The following is a 25,048-nucleotide window of genomic DNA, read 5'->3' on the forward strand; positions in this document are numbered from 1 at the left end:
GTTTTTTCAAGAACAAAACCACCACGTAAAACGAGATGTAGCCGGATTTTAATCCAGTGTATTGCAATATTAAAAGTATTTTTTTAAATAAATAATTATTATTTTGTCGAAACATCTGGACTGCGTGTCTGGGGCGATCAGACACGAGTTTTAGGCTTAGTTAATAAAACAAAAATCATTTAGTCACGTTCAGGAGTGACGACATAATACACACTGGCGATGTCATTGTGTGGCTGTCAAACTTCACAAGACAGCTACGTTATGAGCAAGGTGCATTGTGGGAACAGGCACTTCAATTATATCGTGAGCACGGTGCATTATGGGACCAAGCACTTCAGTTGCATCGTGAGCAAGGTGCACTGTGGGAACAGGCACTTCAATTACATCGTGAGCACAGTGCATTATGGGAGTCAGCACTTATAGTGACGTCGCAATTGCGCTGCTCACGCCACCCTCTAGAACTCCCTCTAGTGGGTTAATCGGCCTACTGTTCCACGCTGACCAGACGTCACACTCCCTCCCCCCTCTGGTTCCCGGAGGACCCGGGACAGCGCTCGCGACAGCATCGTGAAGACCAAGGCCGTAGCCATGGAGTCAACATTGGGGGGGGGGCAAATCTTCCAGAGTGTCTGGGGGTCCCAACCCAGAAAAATATCTAAATGTGATAACTAATTTCCTGCCTAAAATATAAAAAAATTCACTAACACATGGGATGGACTTTTTATTCATTTTTTACGATGTCTAATAGTGTATTGTATTACATTGCTCTGTTTTTAATTTTTTTTTACATGTATTGATGCATTGTATGTAATGGCAGAGATTAGGGATTAATAAAGTACTACCATAACCATAATCATATAAACAGAAATGTATGCTTTTTTTTCGATTTAAAGCTTTCGTGACTGCAGGGATTCATCTTCTTGGTTCTTTCGGTAAAGTCACGTAGAAGGGAAGTAATAAAATAATGAAAATAAAACATAATAAAACAATTCTCACGACGTTTCGGCCACAACGCAAGCAGCCGTCCTCAGGTGAAAACCAGGTCCGTCGAGGCGACAGAGTCTGAATGAAACAGCACACGGGCTTATATATATGCTCTAAGCCCGTGTGCTGTTTCATTCAGACTCTGTCGCCTCGACGGACCTGGTTTTCACCTGAGGACGGCTGCTTGCGTTGTGGCCGAAACGTCGTGAGAATTGTTTTATTATGTTTTATTTTTATTATTTTATTACTTCCCTTCTACGTGACTTTACCGAAAGAACCAAGAAGAGAAATGTATGCATTGATTTATATGAAGACAAGTCCAGATAGTGTGGCCAAGGTTTAGCAATTTGTTATTTTTATTTACATAGCAGAGCAATTGTTTTTTTAATAGCAATATATTGGGGGGGATATTTTGAGCATATTTGAATATATATTATAATTACGGCCTCGGTGAGCACGCGTGCACCTTGGTGAACACGTGCTCTCGCCGTGCCCCCTCGTGGCGGTTTTAGGAACAAACCAAAATGAGAAAATAAAAATAAGGGCCGACGATTGGCTGGTAGCAGGGTAGGTGAGTGGCTGGATAGGTGGGTGGCTGGTAGCAGGGCAGTTGAGTGGATGGTAGCAGGGTAGGTGAGTGGCTGGGTAGGAAGGTGGCTGGGTAGGTGAGTGGCTGGGTAGGTGGGTGGCTGGTAGGGCAGTTGGGTGGTTGGTTGCAGGGTAGGTGGGTGGCTGAGTAGGTGGGTGGCTGGGTAGGTGGGTGGTTGGTAGCAGGGTAGGTGAGTGGTTGGTAGGAGGGTAGGTGAGTGGTTGGTAGCAGGGTAGGTGAGTGGCTGGGTAGGAGGGTAGGTGAGTGGCTGGGTAGCAGGGAAGGTGAGTGGCAGCCTGGCAGGGTAGGTGAGTGGCTGGGTAGGTGAGTGGCTGGGTAGGTGGGTGGCTGGTAGCAGGGCAGTTGGGTGGGTGCAAGGAGGGTGTCGGCTTTGTCAACGCAAACCGCATTCGGCAACCCGTGGGGTTCGGTGCTGACCGCGTCATTAGCCCCGGGGAGCCCGCGTGCCAACAGTAAACCAACAACAGCCTCCAAAGACCACCCCGTGTAGCCTGTAACAGACTGTAGGGGCACATTCTGTTAGCGAGTAGCACCTATGAAGGCCGGCACGGCACACGAGGGGGTGGGTGGCCAGCACCACGCCCGGCCGCTTTTGTCTCCCCACTGGCGAAGTTTACACACCGTACCAAGGTACGCATTTTTATGCTGAGTCGACCTAGGGGGTGCCCACGGCCGGTTCAGATAAATCGTCACTGGTGTTGTGCCGTGAGCGGGAATCGAACTTCGGGTTCATAGCGCAGCTGCGCTCACCACTACACCACCGCTCCCCACTCACACACTCCCTCTAACCCACACTAATAACCAATCCGCGCCATTCGCCACTAGGTGGCGATGGCGTGACCACGGCGGCTGCGCCAGGCCAGGTGAAGTTTCAAGTTTCATTTATTCGGTAGAGCCCTGTGAGCCATGCGGCTCTTGAGTCGGGTGCAACCGCAACAAACTAAATATGAACGGAAAATATCTTAAAGCGACGACGCGCAACAGAAACATCCTGGATAAACCAGCGAATCTTCCCAAAAAAAAAACCCACCGTATTACAACGCTGTGTGCAAAAATCCCAGTGTGATGCAAGTCAAACAATAACAACCATAAGACAATTTAGATTATAGTAATAGGTTTTTACCCTTTCAACTGGTACAAAAAACTGACAGCTTTACACAAGGCATCGTGTTTGAAATAACCACAACACAAGCAGTCAAAATGCAAACAAAAAGAAACAACTCTGATGATGATAATATGCACTGTCCTTGAAGTTGATTGATCCACACCCGAAACATATTTTCTTAGAGCCTAGTCTCCATTGGTGTAGATTTAGATTAACCATGTTTTCGAAATCACCAAGTGTCGAAGGCTCACAAACACACACACACAGACACACACACCACCACCACAGCTCGCTAACAGCAGCACTTGCCCCGACACTTCGCTGCAGGGCTACATGGAGGAGGGAGGTGGGGTGGGGGAGGGATCTTTGTCTTTGCGTGGGCTGAGGCCACGCTCCAGTGACCTGCAAGAGCCCTCGTCGTGAAGAGGCCGAGAACGACAGCGACAGGCAGGGACACGTCCCGGGGACTTGCAGCGGGCAGGAGGAGGAGGAGGGGGTGGTGGTGATGGTCCTCCGCGTGGGTTTTTTTAAATCCTTTATATTAAGTTCACTTGCTTGCTTGCGCGCTTACGACCGTGCAAATCTTTCGGTCGTTTTTTAACCCACTTCCCGTGATCCAATCGAGCTGACATTTTGCACACAGACTCGTTGTGCGTGACAATTTATTTTCGTGAAAAAAATTCCATAACTTTACACTTCAAACTTAATTTGGAGCTTTCGTGACTGCAGGAATTATTATTTGGTTCTTTCGGTAAAGTCACGTATATTTTATCTTTATACGTGACTTTACCTAAAGAACCAAAGAATAACTTTACACTTTTTAGGAAAAAAAATTATTATATTTAATTACCAATTGCTTAATGGTGGCAGGCAATTATCTGACCCATAGGTGGCAGCCATCTTAAGCCAGAGGACGAGAGGACTCTAGCCGCCACACATATAAAGGATTTATAGTGAAAGACTTTGTTTTTACGGGTTAATTTTTTCAGTTCCATTTTTTCATTTATTAGGTATAACGCTGTGAGCCACGCGGCCTCTTGACTCGGGTGCAACCGCAACAAAACAAAAACATGAACAAGAAACATCTTAAAGTGACTACACGCAACAGAAAAGTGCAGGAAAAACAGCAAAGTCTTCCAGAAAAAAACACCGCGTTTCAACGGGTGTAGGCGCTCCCAGGCCAATTCCTCTCTCCCCAGAGACTCAAATCTTTCTATATTCTCAATGGTTTTGCCACTTTCCACCCCAAAGTTTCGGTTCTCTTAGACGGCCCCGGTGGTAGCAGCTTCGCTTGCGGCTCGCTATAATGGGCTCGCGGTTCATCATCATCTCTCTACGTCAGCTCAAGACTCCCGAAAATCACGTGACTCTTGTGTGGGCTCCCCCCCCCCCCACTCGGGACCCCTCCACCCCCGCCCACTGTGAAAACAGACGCCGCTCCTCCTTGAGGCTCACTTCTCTCTCTTCCCTCTCCCCCCTCCCCTCTCAGCACCACTACCACCACCACCACCACCTCCCTCTCTCCCCTCCCCTCTCACCATCACCACCCTCTCTTCCCTCCCCTCACCATCACTCTCTCACCACCACTACACTCTCTTCACTCACCACCACCACCACCCTCTCACCACTCCCACCCTCTCTTACCTCCCCTCTCACCACCACCCTCTCACAACCACCACCCTCTCACCACCACGACCCTCTCACCACCACCACCCTCTCATCCCTCACCACCACCCTCTCTTCCCTCCCCTCTCACCACCATCCTCTCACCACCACCCCCCTCACCACCACCACCCTCTCACCACCACCACCCTCTCACCATCACCACCACCCTCTCACCACCACCACCCTCTCACCATCACCACCACCACCCTCCCACCACCACCGCCCTCTCACCATCACCACCACCACCCTCTCTTCCCTCCCCTCTCACCACCACTCCTCCTCCTCCCCCTTCCCCTCCCTGCCCGGCGCTCCTCCTCCCCTTCGCTCATCTCGAGCCGTGCCCTCCTCCTCTCTGTCCGTCTTGGTGGTGGCGACTTCCTTCCCGGCCTCCCTTCCCACTCCAGCTCCTTTCCCGTCACCCACTGCATCGCATCCCTGGACTCGACTCCCCCTCCCTGTGCCGTGCCGCCACGGATACAACGTTTATTAAATCCTTTATATTAAGTTCACTTGCTTGCTTGCGTGCTTGCTTGCTTGCTTACGACCGTGCAAATCTTTCGGTCGTTTTTTAACCCACTTTCCGTGATCCAATCGAGCTGACATTTTGCACACAGACTCGTTGTGCGTGACAATTAATTTTCGTGAAAAAAAAATTTCCCAAATTTTACACTGTTTAGGGAAATTTTTTTAAATATTTAATTACCAATTGCTTAATGGTGGCAGACAATCATCTGATCCATAGGTGGCAGCCATCTCAAGCCAGAGGACGAGAGGACTCTAGCCGCCACGCATATAAAGGATTTATAGTGAAAAACTTTGTTTTTACGGGTTAATTTTTAAATCCTTTATATTAAGTTTGCTTGCTTGCTTAGGACCGTGCAAATCTTTCGGTTGTTTTTTTACCCACTTCCCGTGATCCAATCGAGCTGACATTTTCCACACAGACTCGTTGTGCGTGACAATTAATGTTCATGAAATTTTTTTTTCCAAATTTTGACACTTTTTGGGACAAAAATATGATATTTAATTACCAATTGCTTAATGGTGCAATACAATCATCTGACCCATAGGTGGCAGCCATCTCAAGCCAGAGTACGAGAGGACTCTAGCCGCCATGCATATAAAGGATTTATAGTGAAAAACTTTGTTTTTACGGGTTATACTTTTTTTATTTGATCAAAAAAACATTTACCCATGAGTTGTGTCATTTTGGAGGAACCCCCTCCCCTTCCCCCTCCCTCCCTTCTATTCAAAGGGTCTCTGCCAGAAATGGGAACTCGTGCACACCTCGTACATCGCCTTGCGACAAGTCACCGAGATCGCGTGGAACGCCGGATGCGGCACGCAACGCAAACAACAACGACGACGACGCATTCAAAAGGCCTCTCGCGGGGCCAGGAAAACAAAACAAGGCAGCGAGGACCCAAAAAAAATAGATGCCCTTGGCTACCCCACGCGACGCCAAAAGCCTCTCGCCGAATAATGGAATCGGCCCTGAAACGTCGCCAAACGTAGCAACAGGACCCAGAGTTAAGCACGTAGGCTTTCGCCACCAATATCATCCATAAAACCAACATTACTGAAAGGACCCTCCTTCGAATAAGGTCGAGGAGAAGAACCAGCGAGGGCCCTCCTAGCTGGACAAATAGAGCCCACCGTTATCTGATGATGATATAAAAATCTCCAGGTGGAGTGGCGGCGCCGCGGTTGGCACTTCACGGCGCTAGGAACCCGGCGACCGGGGGACCGAGAGGAGGGATTCGATTTCCCGGCCGCGGCGACCATCAGTGGCGAGGAGACACCTGAACCGGTCCCATCGCCAACCCTGCACCGACCAGCGTGGTGAAGTATGGTCAAGCAACCCTCATCATCGACACAGCATGTGGGGAGGCCTTCGTTCAGAAAGTGGGTAGGCAAAGGGCTGCACGTTATTATCATAATTGTTTCGATTTAAAGCTTTCGTGACTGCAGGGATTCATCTTCTTGGTTCTTTCGGTAAAGTCACGTAGAAGGGAAGTAATAAAATAATAAAAATAAAACATAATAAAATAAAATAATTCTCACGACGTTTCGGCTACAACGCAAGCAGCCGTCTTCAGGTGAAGAATGAGACACTACCAAACTAGGAGCTTATATATAAGCTGCGTTGGAGGTGGAAGAGCGCCTTAACAAAAAGAATGTGCATATTAATAGGAATTTAGCATATTCATGGAAAATGCGTAGGCGTTGGGCGGGGGGGGTTTTATTACTTCCCTTCTACGTGACTTTACCGAAAGAACCAAGAAGATCATAATTGTTCTATGAGATCTCTTTTACCAGTGGCAAAATATAGTAGTAGGTTTTTACCCTTTTAAACTGGTACAAAACTGACACCTTTAATCAAGGCATCATGTTTGCAATAACCACAACACAAGTAGTCAAAAAAGCAAACAAAAAGAAGCAACTCTGATAATGATAATAACATGTCCATGTTATTTTCATTATCAGAGTTGCTTCTTTTTGTTTGCTTTTTGGACTACTTGTCTTGTGGTTATTGCAAACATGATGCCTTGAATAAAGGTGTCAGTTTTGTATCAGTTTAAAAGGGTAAAAAACTACTAGCATAATTGTTGTTTATGCTATAGTATGTATTGTAACTGAAAATCTATGCAAGAAACGACACGCGTGTGTACATTCAAGCGGTAGTGTAGTAGCGTTTCGCGAGTTCGATTCCGGCTCACGGCCAACACCAGTGAAGATTACACTAGTCTCCATAGCCAAAATGCTTTCGAAAGAAATGTAGTTCAACTTTACTCATTCTGGGTCAAGATATGTTACTGGGTCAGTATATACGACCCGTGACTTGGGAATAGGTGGAGGATAAGTGAGTTATTAAGGGAAGGGATCTCAATTTATATAAAAAATAACTAAAATACATATTTAACTGGATCTATGAATAAAATCATACAGTATCGTGCTCTCTTATTTGTCCGTGTTTGATTTTGCAAAGGGACACATTTTTGTTGTGCCAAAGTGAGCAGAGATGCCTCGTACCTCTGCTATGTTTGTGGTGAAGTGCATCACAAAAGCACAGTATAACCACTATGGTTAAAAAAGCTTATCGCCTTTAATTTGGCTGTAAAATTGGAGATCAGGACAAGATGTGGGCTCCACACGTATGTTGCAACACTTGTGCAACGAATCTTCGCCAGTGGTTGAACAGGAAAAGGAAATCGATGCCTTTTGCAGTGTCCAATGATTTGGAGAGAGCCAGCAGATCATATCAGCAATTGTTACTTCTGCATGGCGCCTCCAGTTGGGAAAGGTGTGTCAAAGAAAAAAAGTGGACTGTGCATTATCCAAACATTCCATCAGCTATACTCCCGGTACCCCACTGGAGAAGGACTGCCGCTTCCTGATGCACCAAAATCACTCGAGTCAGACGAGGAAGAGGATGAAACTTCTGGTGCTGAACCATCAAGGTCGCATGACCCTAGATTTTCTCCCATCATCCTCCTCCTCTGAACCACACCTCATAGCACAAGGTGAACTGGAAGACCTTGTCAGGGATTTGGAACTACCCAAGAGTAAGGCAGAGCTTGTTGGGCTCCAGACTGCAACAAGTGGAATCTCCTGGCAGATGATGTTAGGGTTTCCATGTTCCGTGACCGTCAAAAGGATCTTGTCCCATTCTTCTTCATGGAAGGTGATATTGTAGCTTGCAACAACATCGATGGTGTGATGGCAGCCCTCAACATCGTTCATGATCCGGATGAGTGGAGACTGTTCATTGATTCATCGATAATGAGTCTTAAAGCTGTTTTGCTGCATAATAGCAATGTTTTGCCATCAATTCCAGTTGGTCATGCAGTCCATATGAAGGCAACCTATGACAACATGAAACAACTTTGAGGTGCATAAATTATGACCAACATCAAAGGCAGCTTTGTGGCGATTTGAAGGTTGTTTCTCTCTTGCTTGGTCTGCAGACTGGATACACAAAGTACCGCTGCTGTTTTCTCTGCTAATGGGATAGTCGTGCGAGAGATTCCCACTACATCAAGATAGATTGGCCACTCCGACAGTCATTCGAGCATGGGAGGAAACGTGTTCAGCATCTACCACTTACTCTTAGTTCTTTCGGTAAAGTCACGTAGGTAAAAAAATTAATTAATAAAAATAAAACAATAAAAATCACGACGTTTCGGAGGCAACACAAGCCTCCGAAACGTCGTGAAATTAATAAAAATAAAACAATAAAAATTACGACGTTTCGGAGGCAACACAAGCCTCCGAAACGTCGTGATTTTTATTGTTTTATTTTTATTAATTTCATTTTTCACCTACGTGACTTTACCGAAAGAACTAAGAGTATGAATCCTTGCAGTCACGAAAGCTTCAAATCTAGGACATCTACCACTTGTTGAATCAAGGAAGATTTTGTTCCCGCCCTTACACATGAAGCTGGGTCTGATGAAGAACTTTGTCAAAGCCATGGACAAAACACAAGCAGATTTCAAGTACCTCCGTGGAAAATGACCAAGGTTAAGTGAAGCTAAGATAAAGGAAGATGTCTTTGTTGGTCCTCGGATTCGTGAACTTCTTCGAGATGATGCATTTGGCAGTGCAACTGCGTGGCAAGGGAAAATACGGCATGGAACGCCTTCCAGTTAGTGGCAACATATCTTCTCGGAAACAACAAGGGAGTTGGTGGAAAACTTCCTCAAGGCATACAAAAGCCTTGGTTGCAACATGTCACTAAAGATACATTTTTTGCACTCTCATCGAGATTTTATTCCCACCGAACTGCGGAGCAGTGAGTGACGAGCATGGCGAGCAATTTCACCAGGAGTTTGCAACAATGGAGAAACGCTATCAGGGCAAATGGAGCCCCTCAATGCTTGCAGACTATTGCTGGACAGTGACAAGAGATGCTCCTCCTTGGTTCTTTCGGTAAAGTCACGTAGAAATAAATTTAATTAAATATTAATAGAATACGACGTTTCGATTGCAACACAGGCAACCATCTTCAGGTACAAATGAATGAGAAAACAAACATCGTAAACTTGGAAATATAAAGCAATACAACACAAGTTTACTATGTTTGATAATTGTTTTTTTACCCTTTTATCTGGCAACAAAACTGACACCTTTTTTTACAAGGAGTCATGTTTGCATAGACCACAATACCTGCGGTCGGAATGCAAACAAAAAACACAACTATGATAATGTATGCACTGTCCTTGAAGTTGATTGGTCCACACCCGAGACAGCTTTTCTTAGAGCCTAGTCTCACATGGTGTTGGACCAGATGACGCCGAAAGGCGCATGTTTGTTTTCTCAAAGAGTCATTCCTGCAGTCACGAAGGCTTCGAATTAAAAGATGCTCCTTTTAATGAATACAAGAGACAAGCCAAGAGGCGCCGAGTAGACACTGAATAAGGACTACACTACGTACTTATATAGACACTCGACTTTTGCCCGTCCAAGGACGGGTGTATTGCAGTAAATCTGAAACTTGCAAGCGAAGCGCAGACGGCGACGTGATATTCATTGCATCAATTCGTGTGCATTTTGCAAGGGCGCGGTGACACAGACTTAGTTCATTTTAAGGTTATAATCCCTTGTTCATCATGACGTCCTTTTTACTTTGATGTCTCAACAGCGTGACGGAGACCGCGTGACGTGAGGGTTCTGCCTTGTGAGTGAGGGTTGTGAGTTGACGCCGAGGAGGGGGGAGGAGGCGCCTCCCCCCCTTATGTCGAGTGACGTCACCCGCTAATTATTATTAATGCGCGGGGGGGGGTGCTCCATGAGGAGTGACGTCACCTGCTCATGATTATTAATGAGGGGGGCTGTTCGCTGTCGAGTGACGTCACTTGAGCATTGATTATTAGTGAAGGGGGGGGGGGGTACTCCATATTAAGTGACGTCACCTGCTCAGGAATATTAATGAGGGGGGGCTGGTCGATGTGGAGTGACGTCACGAGCGTTAAGGACACACATTCCTGGGTGATTATAGTTGGTATAATAGTTTTTTGTCTTTTGTTTCCCAATACATTTTATTTATATAACAATTTTGCTGATTTTTAAAGTGTTACATGAACAGGACAGGTAACATGTTATCATGTAAAGCAACCATAAACACATTAAAATACCTAGGTATACAATTTATGAGTAAAACTCTATCTTCACAATATACATGGACGTAAAATGTAAAAACTTAAATATCTTGGAAACGGTGATTGTTTTAATTGTCGCACTTGAATTCAGCACGTCGAAATCCATAATGAACAGCACATTTCATCTCTGAAGCAGACGACATCTAAACAATTGTAGACCAGTGGGATCTGAACCGGTCCTGGTCGACTCAGCCTCAAATTAGTACTTGGTGCGGTGCGTAAACATCACCACTAGGGAAACAAAGGCGACCGGGCGTGGTGTTGGCCACCCACCCCCTCGTGTGCCGTGTCAGCCTTCGTAGGTGCTCGCTAACAGCACTTGCCCCTACAGTCTGTGAAGGCTACACGGGGGATCTTTGTCTTTGTGTGTGCGTTCATAGAACTCTGCTCATCACAGTCCACAAGACCGGCAGGAAGGAATACAAAACACTCGGCGCAAAGCAACAGCCAAAAGGCGCTTTCGTAAGGGGTCGTCCATAAATGACGTCACGCGATTTTTGACGATTTTTGACCCCCCCCTTCGTCACACGGCGTCACAAAAAGTCAGACCCCCCCCCCTCAAATGACGTCACAAAGCTCTGCCCCCCCCCCCCCCCCAAAAAAAAACATATTTCCATTTTGAAAATAAAACATGCTTCAAATCGCTTTCAACTATTGTCATTGTAGTGCGTATGTGATTAATTATTGTGGCGCTGAACTCTGATGTTGTAGGAGTGTTGTTATAACAATTCTATATTTATTTAAAGTTGCGCATTTGATGTGACGTCACATTTCTCAAACACCCCCCCCCCCCCTTGTCACACATCGTCACAAATGTCTGACTCCCCCCCCCTAGGTGCGTAACGTTATTTATGGGCGGCCCCAAAGGCTAGTTGTTTTGACGCGTGCCACATATTCCAGCTTTGTGTGGATAAGAGGTCACGTGAAGGGAGCTCAGAAGCAGTTCTGCGACGTCACCTTCCGCGGACCGTTGTTTTAAGGCGGCCGTCTCCCCGTGGGAGCTTGGTGCGGAGCTAGGCAGGAAAGCGCATGCGAAACAGCATTTCAAAGACATTCATTACCGCAGAGATGAAGGTGAAACTGCACTTGATCAATGCGTGGCCAAAATACCAACCCAGTCCCGCTTTGATGTGACAGGATAAAGAAAATGTCTAGCAGTGTACACACACACAGAGAACACAGACCTCGCATATAGCCTTCAAAGGAATGTTTGACAAGTGCTGTTTGCGAGCACCTATTAAGGCAGAGAACAGCATATGGAGAGGGTGGGGAGGCAGAACCTCGCCCGGCCGCCTTTGTCTCCCCTGTGGTGATGTTCATATTCCGCACCAAGTACTAATTTAAGGCACTGATTGCCCACAACAACAACAACCGCCGCCATTCGCCACTAAGTGGCGGTGACGTCACCACGACGATTGTGCCAGGCCATGTGCACCTTGAGGCCACGTTAAGTGTCGAACGCCCGCTGGCAGGAGGTCACGGGGCAGACCCAGCAGGTGCCACGGGTCAACTGACTGAGATGACCGAGATGACTGGCTGATGCACCCAACACCACGCCCGGCCTCCTTTCTCTCCCCAAGTGCCGATATTTACACACCGCACCAAGCACTCGCTTGAGGCCGAGTCGACCTAGGGGAAGCCACCGCCCGCACACACACGCACAGACGCTGCCGCAAGACCTTCCGCGCGCCTTCGGGGTTCTCCGCGGGGCCCTCGGGCGAACGAGCTCTGTCTCGACCTCCAAGACCGACGCCGACGACGAGGCGTGAACATCGTCGTCGCGATAACCCTGGGCCACGCAAGAGTCCGCGCGCGTCGTATCGACGCGCTCGCGAAGAACACGCGCACGGGCGAAGGGGCAGGCTCGGCAAATTGTAACGTGTCGCCGGAAGGCTCTCTCTCTTTTTTTTACGATCAGTGGAAACAAGAAGATGCTCGGTGTATTCGGTACTTTGCTTCGTTCATCATTTCGTAATTCTGTTTTAACTTAGCTTTATGTAAAACCCCCACCTCTCGCTCACTCTCTCGGTCACTCTCTCGCTCTCTCTCGCGCCTTACCGAAGCGTTCGTCTGCGTCTATCGATAGAGCAGTGGAAAGAGAGAGGAGAATAAGGAGAAACAAACATACTCGGAGCCCGCATCAAATAGGATGTGAGATAGACCACGGGTTCAGACGTTGGCGCTCCGGTGTGGTTTTCTGGTGTGGGTCTTGTGGTTTTTGGTGTGCGTGTGGTGGGTTACTGGTGTGTGTGTTGTGGTTTTTGGTAGTGGGTCTTGTGGTTTTTGGTGTGCGTGTTGTGGGTTACTGGTGTGTGTGTGTTGTGGTTTTTGGTAGTGGGTCTTGTGGTTTTTGGTGTGTGGGGTGTTTTAGTTTTATGGTATGTGTGTTGCGAGTGTTGTGGTTTTATAGTACGTGTGTTGTGGTTTTCTGTTGTGTGTGTGATTCTTGTGCTTTTAGTGTGTTGTGGTTTTCTCGTGTGGGTGTGGTGTTTTATGGTGTCTGTGTTGTGGTTTTCTCGTGTGTTGTGGTTTTTTGGTGTGTGTGTGTGGTGGTTTATTGGTGTTTTGGTTTTTTTAGTGTGGTTGTTGTGGTTTGTTAGTGTGGGTATTGTGGTTTTCTGGTGTAAGTGTTGTGGGTGTTGTAGTTTTGTGGTATGTTGTGGGTGTTGTCGTTTTATGCTATGCGTGTTGTGGCTTTTTGGTGTGTGTGTTGTGGTTTTTTGGTGTGTGAGTTCTGGGTGTTGTGGTTTTCTAGTGTGAGTGTTATGGGTGTTGTGGTTTTCTGGTGTGTGTTGTGATTTTATGGTGTGTGTGTGTTTTGGCTTCATGGTGTGTGTGTTGTGGTTGTTGTGGCTTTATGGTGTGTGTGTGTTGTGGTTTTGTGGTGTGTGTGTGCGTGTTGTGGTTTTGTGTTGTGTGTGTTGTGGCTTTATGGTGTGTGTGTTGTGGTTGTTGTGGCTTCATGGTGTGTGTGTTGTGGCTTCATGGTGTGTGTGTGTGTGTGCGTTGTGGTTTTGTGGTGTGTTGTGATTTTTGGTGTGTGTGTGTGTTGTGGTTTTATGGTGTGTGTGTGTTGTGGCTTTCTGGTGTGTGTGTGTTGACCTTATCGCGAGGGCGACCCCTCCCTGGGCTGCCACAGGTGGCACGGTGCGCTCACGTGGGCACGCGACCCACTCGGCCCTTGTGCATTCAGCAAAACAAACCATCAGCAGTTCTCATCCAAATGCATTCTGGTCCTCGTTGCGTGTCGACCACAATGCACTGCTTCAGCAAATGCTGATGGGTTTTATTGCAAAATGCAAAAAGGCCGAGTGCCTGTCACACTTTCCTCTATTTTTGTTGGGGTTTTCCGGCCTGCACTATTTTTAAATCCTTTATATTAAGTTCACTTGCTTGCTTGCTTGCGCGCTTACGACCGTGCAAATCTTTCGGTCGTTTTTTTAACCCACTTCCCGTGATCCAATCGAGCTGACATTTTGCACACAGACTCGTTGTGCGTGACAATTTATTTTCGTGAAAAAATTTTTCCCAAAATTTTCCACTTTTTAGGGAATTTATTTTCATATTTTATTTAAAATACCAATGTGATAAAAATGAAACTCTTACTCAAGAAAAACAGAAATGAATAATAAAATAAAACCGATGCCACGCTTATAAAGGATTTATAGTGAAAAACTTTGTTTTTACGGGTTAATTTTTTTTCCGTCTCGGTTGGGTTTCTGTTTTCGTCATTTCCAGGTGCGTTGTGAGTCCAGATAACTCCCGTTCCATCTACTGATCTCCTGGCGAAGGAGGAGTTGAAGCACTGGGGCACGATCGTTAAATCCACCATCTGTCTAGCCCGCCTCTCTCCATCCCGCAGTAACAATAGGTGATGCGTCTGGTCAATGCGGAAGAGTAGGCCAAATTCTAGATTTGAAGCTTGGGTGTAGGGCCTACCTTGGCTCCTCCCACCCTCAACCAGTATATATAAAAATACGGTTTTCTTGGAATTTCTCTCACTTGATACAGCTATCGTGCTGTGACTGTTCCACCTGAAGACAGAAGCTTGTGTTGCCACCGAAACGTCGTGATTTTTATTTTACTTTCATTAATTTTATTTTTTTACCTACGTGACTTTACCGAAAAAAACCAAGAATAGTAGGCCAAATATCCTCTAGAGCTCCCTTTCGTGGAAGCCCTTCTTGCCAGCAGTGGCGTGAGTAAGAAATTGCGGGGCTGCGTCTTTTACCTTTTTGTATACAGCAGTTTGAGAAGTGGTTCATAGTATGGCGACCATCACCAACGCACGCTTACCGAAATGGTGAAGTATGATCAGAGAACCCAGATGACCGACATGGCATGGGGAGTGGGTCGTTGATATTATCCACGGCTGGAAGATCACGCACACATTCGTGATACTCCCTGCCTACAGGCATCGAGGTCGCCATCCACACCCTGCCTCACGGCCAGCGTGTGATGGCAGTACAGCAAGTTGGTTAATCTTCTTGGTTCTTTCGGTAAAGTCACGTAGAATGGAAATGATAAAATAATGAAAATTAAACATAATAAAAATAATTCTCAAGACGTTTCGGCCACAACGCAAGCAGCCGTCCTCAGGTGAAGAACAGGTCCGTCGATAAGACAGAGTCCGTCGATAAGACAGAGTCTGAATTCAGACTGTCTTATCGACGGACCTGTTCTTCACCTGAGGACGGCTGCTTGCGTTGTGGCCGAAACGTCGAGAGAATTAGTTCATTATGTTTTATTTTTATTATTTCCATTCTACGTGACTTTACCGAAAGAACCAAGAAGATGAATCCCTACAGTCACGAAAGCTTCAAATCGGAAGTTGGTTAATGTTCATCTGTCCGGCGTTTGACTGTTAACACCCCTCTTACACGCGCGGGTTTTCTCCAGGTGCTCCGGTTTCCTGCCCCATGAAGAGCACTCATCCGTGGAGTTGCCCAAAACATCCCTTGGGTGTAGGAGCGCAGAGCTTGGGAAAAAATTGCCGGCGCCAGTTCTGTCTGCTTTTCCCGTTTGTCTATGCGAAAGGACCGCACGTGTCGCAAAACCCTACAGCGTTGATGTTACGCAGATCTAACAAATTAAAACATTCACAATAGAGTTTTTTTTGGGTCAGATCGCGTAAATATAAATGTGTCGTTAAACCCGCCACCACCAGAGACACAGCTAATTAGTAAGGTTTGTCACGTAAGCAAAACGTGCCAATTCGTTACTAGTTCAGCACTAACCGGTGCGTTGGAGAGTAAATCCACGACATTTTCAATTCGAGTACGACGTTTCGCCACTAATTCCAACGAGCATCATCAGGCGACAGCCAGATTTGTGAAGAAATCTGATGTCGTCACCTTTATTATGGACATTGGTTCGCGAAAGTCATGCGTGGTAAACCAAAGCAATCACTGTGACACATCCAATTAATCACGGTTGGGCTACGCGCGGTGCGAAAGAACGTACATTGCAGTCGTAGTATTGTTATTATTACTTACCACCAGCAGTTTCTAGATCTGGGCAAACCCTGGACAGGGCGTGTGAATGGTTAGAGCAGCAGCTAGACAGGTCTGACGACTACAATAGTCGGACTTCTGCTTCTCGACGAGGGAGCCGCGCCCTTTCCCGTCTCACGTTTATTCTCGTCACCTGGTTTAATTATTTCCTATTTTTGTTCTCTCTTCATAAAAGTCAAACACGTGGCTTTCGCGGCGCTATCTTCGTCCGTGGGCCAGGATGTCAACCCTCGGGCGTTCATTTAATTAAAGGGAGGACTCACATGCCCGCACTCTCACGCACACACACAGACGCGCACACACACACAGATGACACGTGGGCCCCACAAAGGGCAATCGGGGCCGTCGCGACGCGGTACCTGCGAAATAGTACCTTGAGGACGGCCGTCATATAATTATCTTAATGGAACACTTTGTGATCAAATCTCACAACGTGACGATTACCACCAAGTAATTTTCCCGTAGCGTTCTAGCTGTGTGACAAGTCACGTTTACGTTGCATTGTTTTTGTTTGTATTTTGCTGCACACGCACAACATAAATGCCCAGCAGCATTTCGTCAACGAGGCAGTCGAGTCGAGAATGTACTGCGTGGAGAAAGGGGACGAGATGAAGAGGATGGGGACGGAGTGGAGGAACGGGAGCACAGGGTTAGAGGAGACGAGGAGAGGGTGGAGGAGGGAGAGGCTGCGTCAGGGACTCGACGCTGCTGCTGCTGCATGGAGCGGCGTCTGTTCTCATAGGGGGCGGAGCGAGGGGCTCAGAGTGGGGGTGGCCACTCACAGAAGTCACGTGATTCACGGGAAGGCTTGAGCTGACGTGGAGAGAGCGGTGAGCGTAGACGCCTCCACTGCGCCACATCGCCATCAGAGAGAACATCAACTTTGGGAAAAGTTTATGTTCTATTTGATGGCAAATAAAACTGATCATGTAAAAGATTTCAGTCTCGGGGGAGCATATTGTGCTGAGAACGCCACCTTCAAGTTAGACACCGTACGTCACGTGATTCGCGGGAGGCTTGAGATGATTTAGGTGGATGTGTGGGTGTTTGGTGGTGGATTTGCCGCTTCGCCCGCGAGTTCACGGTTAGGAACTCTACGATGAGCATCAGAGGCCACTTTTTAAATCCTTTATATTAAGTTCACTGGCTTGCTTGCTTGCGCGCTTACGACCGTGCAAATCTTTCGGTCGTTTTTTAACCCACTTCCCGTGATCCAATCGAGCTGACATTTTGCACACAGACTCGTTGTGCGTGACAATTTATTTTCGTGAAAAATTTTTTTCCTAAATTTTCAACATTTAGGAATTTTTTTATATTTAATTACCAATTGCTTAATGGTGGCAGGCAATCATCTGACCCATAGGTGGCAGCCATCTCAAGCCAGAGGACGAGAGGACTCTAGCCGCCACGCATATAAAGGATTTATAGTGAAAAACTCTGTTTTTACGGGTTATTTTTTACAACATTCAGAGGCGGCTCCGTGGGCCGTTCTCGCACTGCCCTTGCGAGAAGATCCGCGTGGAATCTTTCACTCGTGACGTGACATCGAATTGTGGAACAATACATCAAATCGCGTCTTATGAAGGATTGGGATTAGACACCTGCGCGCCTGCTGACCCAACACTTCTTCATTCAAAGTTCCCACCGGGTTCGTTGTGAGATGCCCACGGGGAGGCTGTCCCTCCCCGGTCGATGATCTCGGATTATCTTGTTCAGGTCAAGCAAGCCGCGGCAGCTGCTGTTGCTGCGGCAGCATCAGAGGCAACAGAAGGGGATTGCCAGGGGAGGGGTAGTGACGAGGGGAGTATATGTTACAAAGAGAAAGGTCCCCCGGATGGTCATACGGATTGTAAGGACAAGTGCTGTCTTCACACAAAGACAAATATCCACGTATAGCCTGAACAGACTGTAGGGGTAAGTGCTGTTCGTGGGCTCATATGAAAGCCGGCACGGCACACGAGGGGGTGGGTGGGCAACACCATGCTCGGCCGCCTTTGTCTCCCTAGTAACGATGTTTACACGCCGCACCAGGTACTCATTTGAGGCTGAGTCGACCTAGGGGAGGCCCCCAGGACCGGTTCAGATAATCGTCGCTGGTGTTGGCAGTGAGCGGGAATCAACCCGGGTCGCCAGGTTCGTAGCGCAGCGCGATAACTGCTACACCACCGCTCCCCCACACACAGACATACAAAGACACACACACAGACTCACGCACAGACACACACACAGACACACATGCGTTGGTATTTTTTTTTATAAAAACACGATGATGCAGGGTGAGCTGTCACCTATGTGTGATCTGTGTCTGTTTACTCAGCCAACAGCATAGCTACCTGAATGTCAGGCTATTTCTGTGTGTATATAGGTCGACTCAGCCTCAAATGTGTACCTGGTTGCGGCATGTTAACATCACCACGAGGGAGACAAAGGCGGCCGGGCGTAGTGCTGGCCACCCACCCCATCGTGTGCCGTGCCGGCCTTCATAGGTACTCGCTAACAGCACTTTCCCTCACAGTCTCTTAAGGCTATACGGGGGAGCTTTGTCTTGTGTGTGTCGGGAAAGTCGTGGTGCACCGCGTTACAAATCGGGCCACGTGGCTTTGATTCCCTCCCCACGTTTTCAACCCACATTGACCAAAGTGGTGAAGTATGGCTGAACAACTCCACGTGACCAACAGTGTGGGGAGGCCTCCATCGAAGATGGATTGACGCGAGGGCACTTGAAAGTGATTGACTTTGACGCGTGTTTATCTTGTCAGCGTCGATGCTGAGAAGCGCTTCAGTCACCAAAGGTCTTGAACTGTAACAGCCTCATGTCACTTTACACTGCCAAACTATACACTATACACTACACTATACACTACACTACTATACACTACACTATACATTATACTATACACTGCAAAACTATACACTACACTACTATACACTACACTATACACTACACTATACACTACACAATACACTGCTATACACTACACGCTTCTATACACTGCACTTTTATGCACTGCGCCACTATACACTATACACTACTATACACTGCACTACTATACACTGCTATACACTACACTATACACTACTATACACTGCACTACTATACACTGCTACTAGCATAAGTACCCGGCGTTGCCCGGGTGGAAATATATTTCTTAATAACCTTACATATATACACAGATGGGCTGCTACCCCTGCCCCCCCAGCCACGATCTCCTCGGCCGCTGTGCAGTAATATGTACGGCCTATAGTGTGGTGGGGTGTCGAGGCCTAGTACCGTGCAGAGCCTCCGGCCTCGCCTAAATTGCCCACCTGGCTGAGGCTGGGTACTGGGGCCATTACCCCCCCCCCCCCGCGCTACAATAATACTGTCTAATCGCTATAATTTTATTATCTACCGACCCTATAATAGTAATAGCACACATTGGTGTGGGGGGGGAGTGAAGAGGACGTGAAACTTTGATGAATTTACCTCAGAGTCGCGTGTTAATGCGTGCGCAAAAATGGCGTCCATCCCGCAGCGAATGCGTCGCTACCCGTTGCCAGGGGCAACCGCCGGACCAATCGCGTCTCGCAAATCCCTCACATTTCGTCCAATGAAACTGCGTATGGTCCGGCGACACACAGACAGACAGACAGATTTGCGATTTTATATATATATATAGATACACTACACTATACACTACTATACACTGCTATACACTACACTATACACTACTATACACTGCACTACTATACACTGCTATACACTACACTATACACTATACTATACACTGCACTACTATACACTATTGTACACTACACTATACACTACTATACATTACACAATACACTGCTATATAGTATATACTACACTATACACTACACTATACACGACACTATACACTGCACTACTATACACTATTGTACACTACACTATACACTACTATACACTACACAATACACTGCTATATACTACACTATACATTACTATACACTGATTGTTATGATGATGATGATTGTGATGATTGTGCGACGGTGGGAGACGGAGGAGCACGTGGATCGTACGACGCGAGATCGTGACGTCGCGCGAGAAGAGAGAGGGGGGGGGAGCAGCACCAATCGCCCGGGGGGGGGGGGGGATGCCCCCACTGGGTGAGACTCCTCGACGGAGTTGGCAGCTAAAAGGGAGGAGGAACGCGTCCGAGAGGTTTTTCCCCTCCATCCACCACGGAGATGGAGCCACGGGAATGAGCTCGCGACGACTCAGGGGAGGCCTTCATCCAGCTGTAGATGAATCATGGCTGGTGATGATGGTGATGACGACGACGACGACGACGATGGTGGTGGTGGTGGTATGCGTCGTCGTCGTTGTTACTATGCATCAGGTTCTCGCCCCGGGACCAGTGAAGCGAGGGGAGGGGCCCAGGACAGGTTCAGATCATCGCCAGCAAATGTGGGGCCGTGGCCAGGAATTCAACTTGGGTTTGCCAGGCACATCACAGACACATCACAGACACACACACACATCACAGACACACACAGACAGACACACACACACATCACAGACACACACATCACAGACACACACACACATCACAGACACACACACACATCACAGACACATCACATACTGTTGGGGCAAGTGCTGTTAGCGAGCACCTGATGAAGGCCGGCACGGCACACGAGGGGGTGGGTGGTCAACACCACGCCCGGCCGCATTTGTCTCCCCAGTGGCGATGTTTACAGACCGCACCAGGTCCTCATTTGAGGCTGAGTCGACCTTGGGGAGGCCCCCAGGACCGGTTCAGATAATCGTCACAGGTGTTGGCCGTGAGCGGGAATCGAACTCGGGTGGCCAGGTTCGTAGCGCAGCACGCTGACCGCTGCACCACCACTCCCCACACACACATAAACACACACGCGTACTGCATAAAACACACACACACACAAAAACACACACACGTGTACTGCATAAACACACACAAAAACACACACACGCGTACTGCATAAACACACACACACACACAAAAACACACACGCACGTGTACTGCATAAACACACACACCACTCCCGAAGACACAAAAAACACACCCACCCTCTAAAATCACACACAACACACACAGCACGAGTGTGTTACAAAAACAAGAGAGATGTAAAAGTAATTTAATAAATAAAGCGGTAAATTAATTGCCGCTGCTGTCCACGGAGAGAATGCAGGCAGCAGGAGAGAGAGTGCACCATGGGACACGCTTTGTCCTCTCGCTCCACTCGGCGTGCGTCACGCGGGCACACAGCCTGCCAACGAGCCCCACCACTCGTCCCACCGCTCGCCCTCTCTAGCCCCACCACTCGTCCCACTGCTCGTCCTCTCTAGCCCCACCACTCGCCCCACCACTCGTCCCACCGCTCGTCCTCTCTAGCCCCACCACTCGCCCCACCACTCGCCCTCTCTCGCCCCACCACTCGCCCTCTCTAGCCCCACCACTCGTCCCACCACTCGTCCTCTCTCGCCTCACCACTCGCCCTCTCTAGCCCCACCACTCGTCCCACCACTCGCCCCACCACTCGTCCCACCGCTCGTCCTCTCTAGCCCCACCACTCGCCCCACCACTCGCTCTCTCTCGCCCCACCACTCGCCCTCTTTAGCCCCACCACTCGTCCCACCACTCGCCCCACCACTCGCCCCACCACTCGCCCTCTCTAGCCCCACCACTCGTCCCACCACTCGCCCTCTCTAGCCCCACCACTCGTCCCACCGCTCGCCCTCTCTCGCCCCACCACTCGCCCCACCACTCGCCCTCTCTAGCCCCACCACTCGTCCCACCACTCGCCCCACCACTCGTCCCACCGCTCGTCCTCTCTAGCCCCACCACTCGCCCCACCACTCGCCCTCTCTCGCCCCACCACTCGCCCTCTCTAGCCCCACCACTCGTCCCACCACTCGCCCTCTCTAGCCCCACCACTCGCCCTCTCTAGCCCCACCACTCGTCCCACCACTCGCCCTCTCTAGCTCCACCACTCGCCCCACCACTCGTCCCACCGCTCGCCCTCTCTCGCCCCACCACTCGTCCCACCACTCGCACTCAACTCACTCTTCTCCTAACTCTACCAAATACCCCGACGCTGACTCATCAGAAGGTGGTAATCAATAGGAGACTCCATCTGTTCCTTCTGCATGGGATACAGTGTTGCCCCCTCGCACGCGCGGGTGTTGTCCAGGTGCTCCGCTTTTCGCCCACATGTGAACACCCTTTAATTGGCCGAGAACACCTTAATATGTAGAGGACTGCAGGGCTTGGATGTGGAGGAGGATGGGGGGGGGTTGAATTTGACGCCACCGCGTGGCTGCTGCTGTCTCCCGGCTCAGCTCTGGTTCCTCCTCATGCCCTTGAGTCGCCCTCTGTCTCTGAGTCCTCTCTCTCTGAGTCCCCCCTCCTCCTCCTCTCTCTCTCTCTCTGAGTCCTCTCTCTCTCTCTGAGTCCTCTCTCTCTGAGTCCTCTATCTCTGGAAGCGCTCAGTGCAACAGAGGAGGCTCCTGTCGAGAAGAATTAGCGAGAGGGGTGCGACTCTTTTATTGAGGGGGGGTCACGCCTTTTTTTGGGGGGGCAGGGGTTGATTTGGCACGATGTTTGTAAATGCCACCGTAAAAAACCTCCAACTTCAACAGCGCTCAGCACTGAGCAGGCTCAATGAGAACGGTGCCATCAATTCTGCACACAAAGGGGAAGCCCCCCCCCACCTCCGTATAAGTCTTGGCAGCAACTGATGTCACGCGTGTGCTGTGGCCAGGACCACGCCCGGCCGCCTTTGTCTCCCTCGTGCCGACGTATACACACCGTTCCCGAGGCACTCGTTTGAGGCCGAGTAGACCTAGCCGCCGAGACCCAGCAAATGATTTTAGATAATCGTCGCCGGTGTTGGCCGTGAATGGGAATCGAACTCGGGTCGTCGGGTTGTGCAAGGCGCTGCTCGCGACCGCCTATCGGGGTGGGAACATCTCCCAAGGAGACGCTTTGCGAGGAGCATCACCCCGGCCGCCTTTGTCTCCCCCAGTGCCGGTGTCGCACGCGGCCTCGTTCCGTTTCGCAGCGCGTGCTTTGTACATTCATCGTCGACGGCGGGATGACACCGCCGAAGTCGCCGTACTTGAGAGAGCCTGGTGTGTGTGTCAAGGCCGTAGCCATGGAGTCAACATTGGGGGGGATCAAATCTTCCAGGGTGTCTGGGGGTCCCAACCCAGGAAAATATATAATTTTTTTTACTAATTTCCTGCCTAAAATAAAAAAAAATTCACTAATACATGGGATGGACTTTTTATTTATTTTTGACAATCATGTCTAATAGTGTATTGTATTAAATTGCTCTGTTTTTACTTTTTTCACATTTCTTGATTTATTGTATGTAATGGCAGAGATTAGGGATTAATAAAGTATAACCACAATCATATAAACAGCAATCTATGCATTGATTTATATGTAGACAAGTCCAGATATTGTGGCCAAGGTTTATCAAATTGTTCTTTTTATTGACATAGCATATCAATTATTTATTTTTATACCAATATATTGGGGAGGGACATTTTGAGCATATTTGAATATTGGGGGGGGGGGATTGGGGGGGTGGATGTGTCCCCCCCAATATATATTATATAATTACGTCCTTTGGTGTTTTTTGTTTGTGAACGCACGCGTGATGCTAGACGCCCTTCGCACCGCAACTTCAGCCGACGGCGCTCCATGGAAGGCGGTGCCACGAAGAGGCGCCTGGCGCTTGGACTCGGCCCAGCGTTCGTCTGCCGCTCCGAGTTAGCGTCTCGAGCGCTCTCACGGGAAAAACACGCTCAACCCCAGGGCTCGAACCCAAGCTTCGAGCAGTTTTGACCACAGTCCTCATTAGATCCTCTAAGACAGTTTAACACGCAGTCGGCTTTCGCGAACATTATCATCCATAACGGTTTGTTTGGGTGGGGGGGGGGGGGGGTTAGATCGCGTAAATATATAAATGTGTCGTTAAACCCGCCGCCACCCGAAATAGCCAATTAGTAAGGTTTGTCACGTTAACAGAAGGTGCCAATTCGTTCCTAGTACAGCACTAACCGCTGTGTTGGAGAACCAAACCACGTGTAAGCAAAGGCACGTGTAAATGTTGTGGCTGTCGCCTGATGAAGCTAGTTGTAATTACTGGCGAAACGTCGTACTCAGATTGTAAATGTTGTGGCTTGGCTCTCCAACACACCGGTGTGCTGTACTAGGAACGAATTGACACGTTTACGTGACAACCCTTATTAATTGGCTGTGTCGGGTGGGGGCGGATTTAACGACACCTCAAAGGACAGGCACTTAGAGAACGTGGACCTAACACGAGCATCTCAACGGCGTTGGCTTTGGATATCTGACACAGCCATTATGAAGCCTCTCACACACAGACAAGACACTCAGATTCTAGATTTGAAGCTTTCGTGACTGCAAGGATTCAACTTTGGTTTTTTCGGTAAAGTGACGTGGGTAAAAAATTAAATGAAATAAATGAAAACAACTCAATTAAATCACGACGTTTCGGGCGCAACACAAGCGGCCTTCTTCAGGTGGGAACAACGTAGCGAAATCACAACCGCTGAAGTGTGTCTTAATTTAGTTGTTTTAATTTATTTTATTTTTTACCTAAGTGACTTTACCGAAAAAACCAAAGAGTAAGACACCCAGAGACCGTGGACTCACGCTTAGAATCTCAGCAGTGTTGGGTGAGGAGATCTGACACAGCCATCATGAACCCTCTTTGAAAGAAAGAAAGAGAGAGACAGACACAGAACAGGCCACATAGTTTAAACCCAGGCAGGCCTTGCGTGGGTTTGGTTCGTAGTCTCTGGCACAGCCACCGTGAGCCAACGTGAGACACCACCCAGGGGACATCATCTGAGCCCTCCGTGACAACCGTTTCCGTGGCCAGTGGTGGCGCTCGCCATAAAGAAAGCCAAGTAAAAACACGGGCTCCCAAGTAGCTCAAGGCGGCTCCCTCATCTTTAGTAACGAAAAAA

General features: G+C 48.5%; 1 protein-coding gene across 1 annotated transcript in view; it reads right to left on the bottom strand.

Annotated features, from left to right (window-relative positions):
- The window catches only part of LOC133355122 (A-kinase anchor protein 13-like), a 141,463-nt gene that overhangs the window by 112,543 nt on the left and 3,872 nt on the right, over positions 1-25,048 (bottom strand). The window lies entirely within an intron of this gene.

This window comes from Lethenteron reissneri, chromosome 50 (genome assembly GCF_015708825.2).
Source record: "Lethenteron reissneri isolate LAM-NWPU_2019-01 chromosome 50, ASM1570882v1, whole genome shotgun sequence".
Taxonomy (NCBI): domain Eukaryota; kingdom Metazoa; phylum Chordata; class Hyperoartia; order Petromyzontiformes; family Petromyzontidae; genus Lethenteron; species Lethenteron reissneri.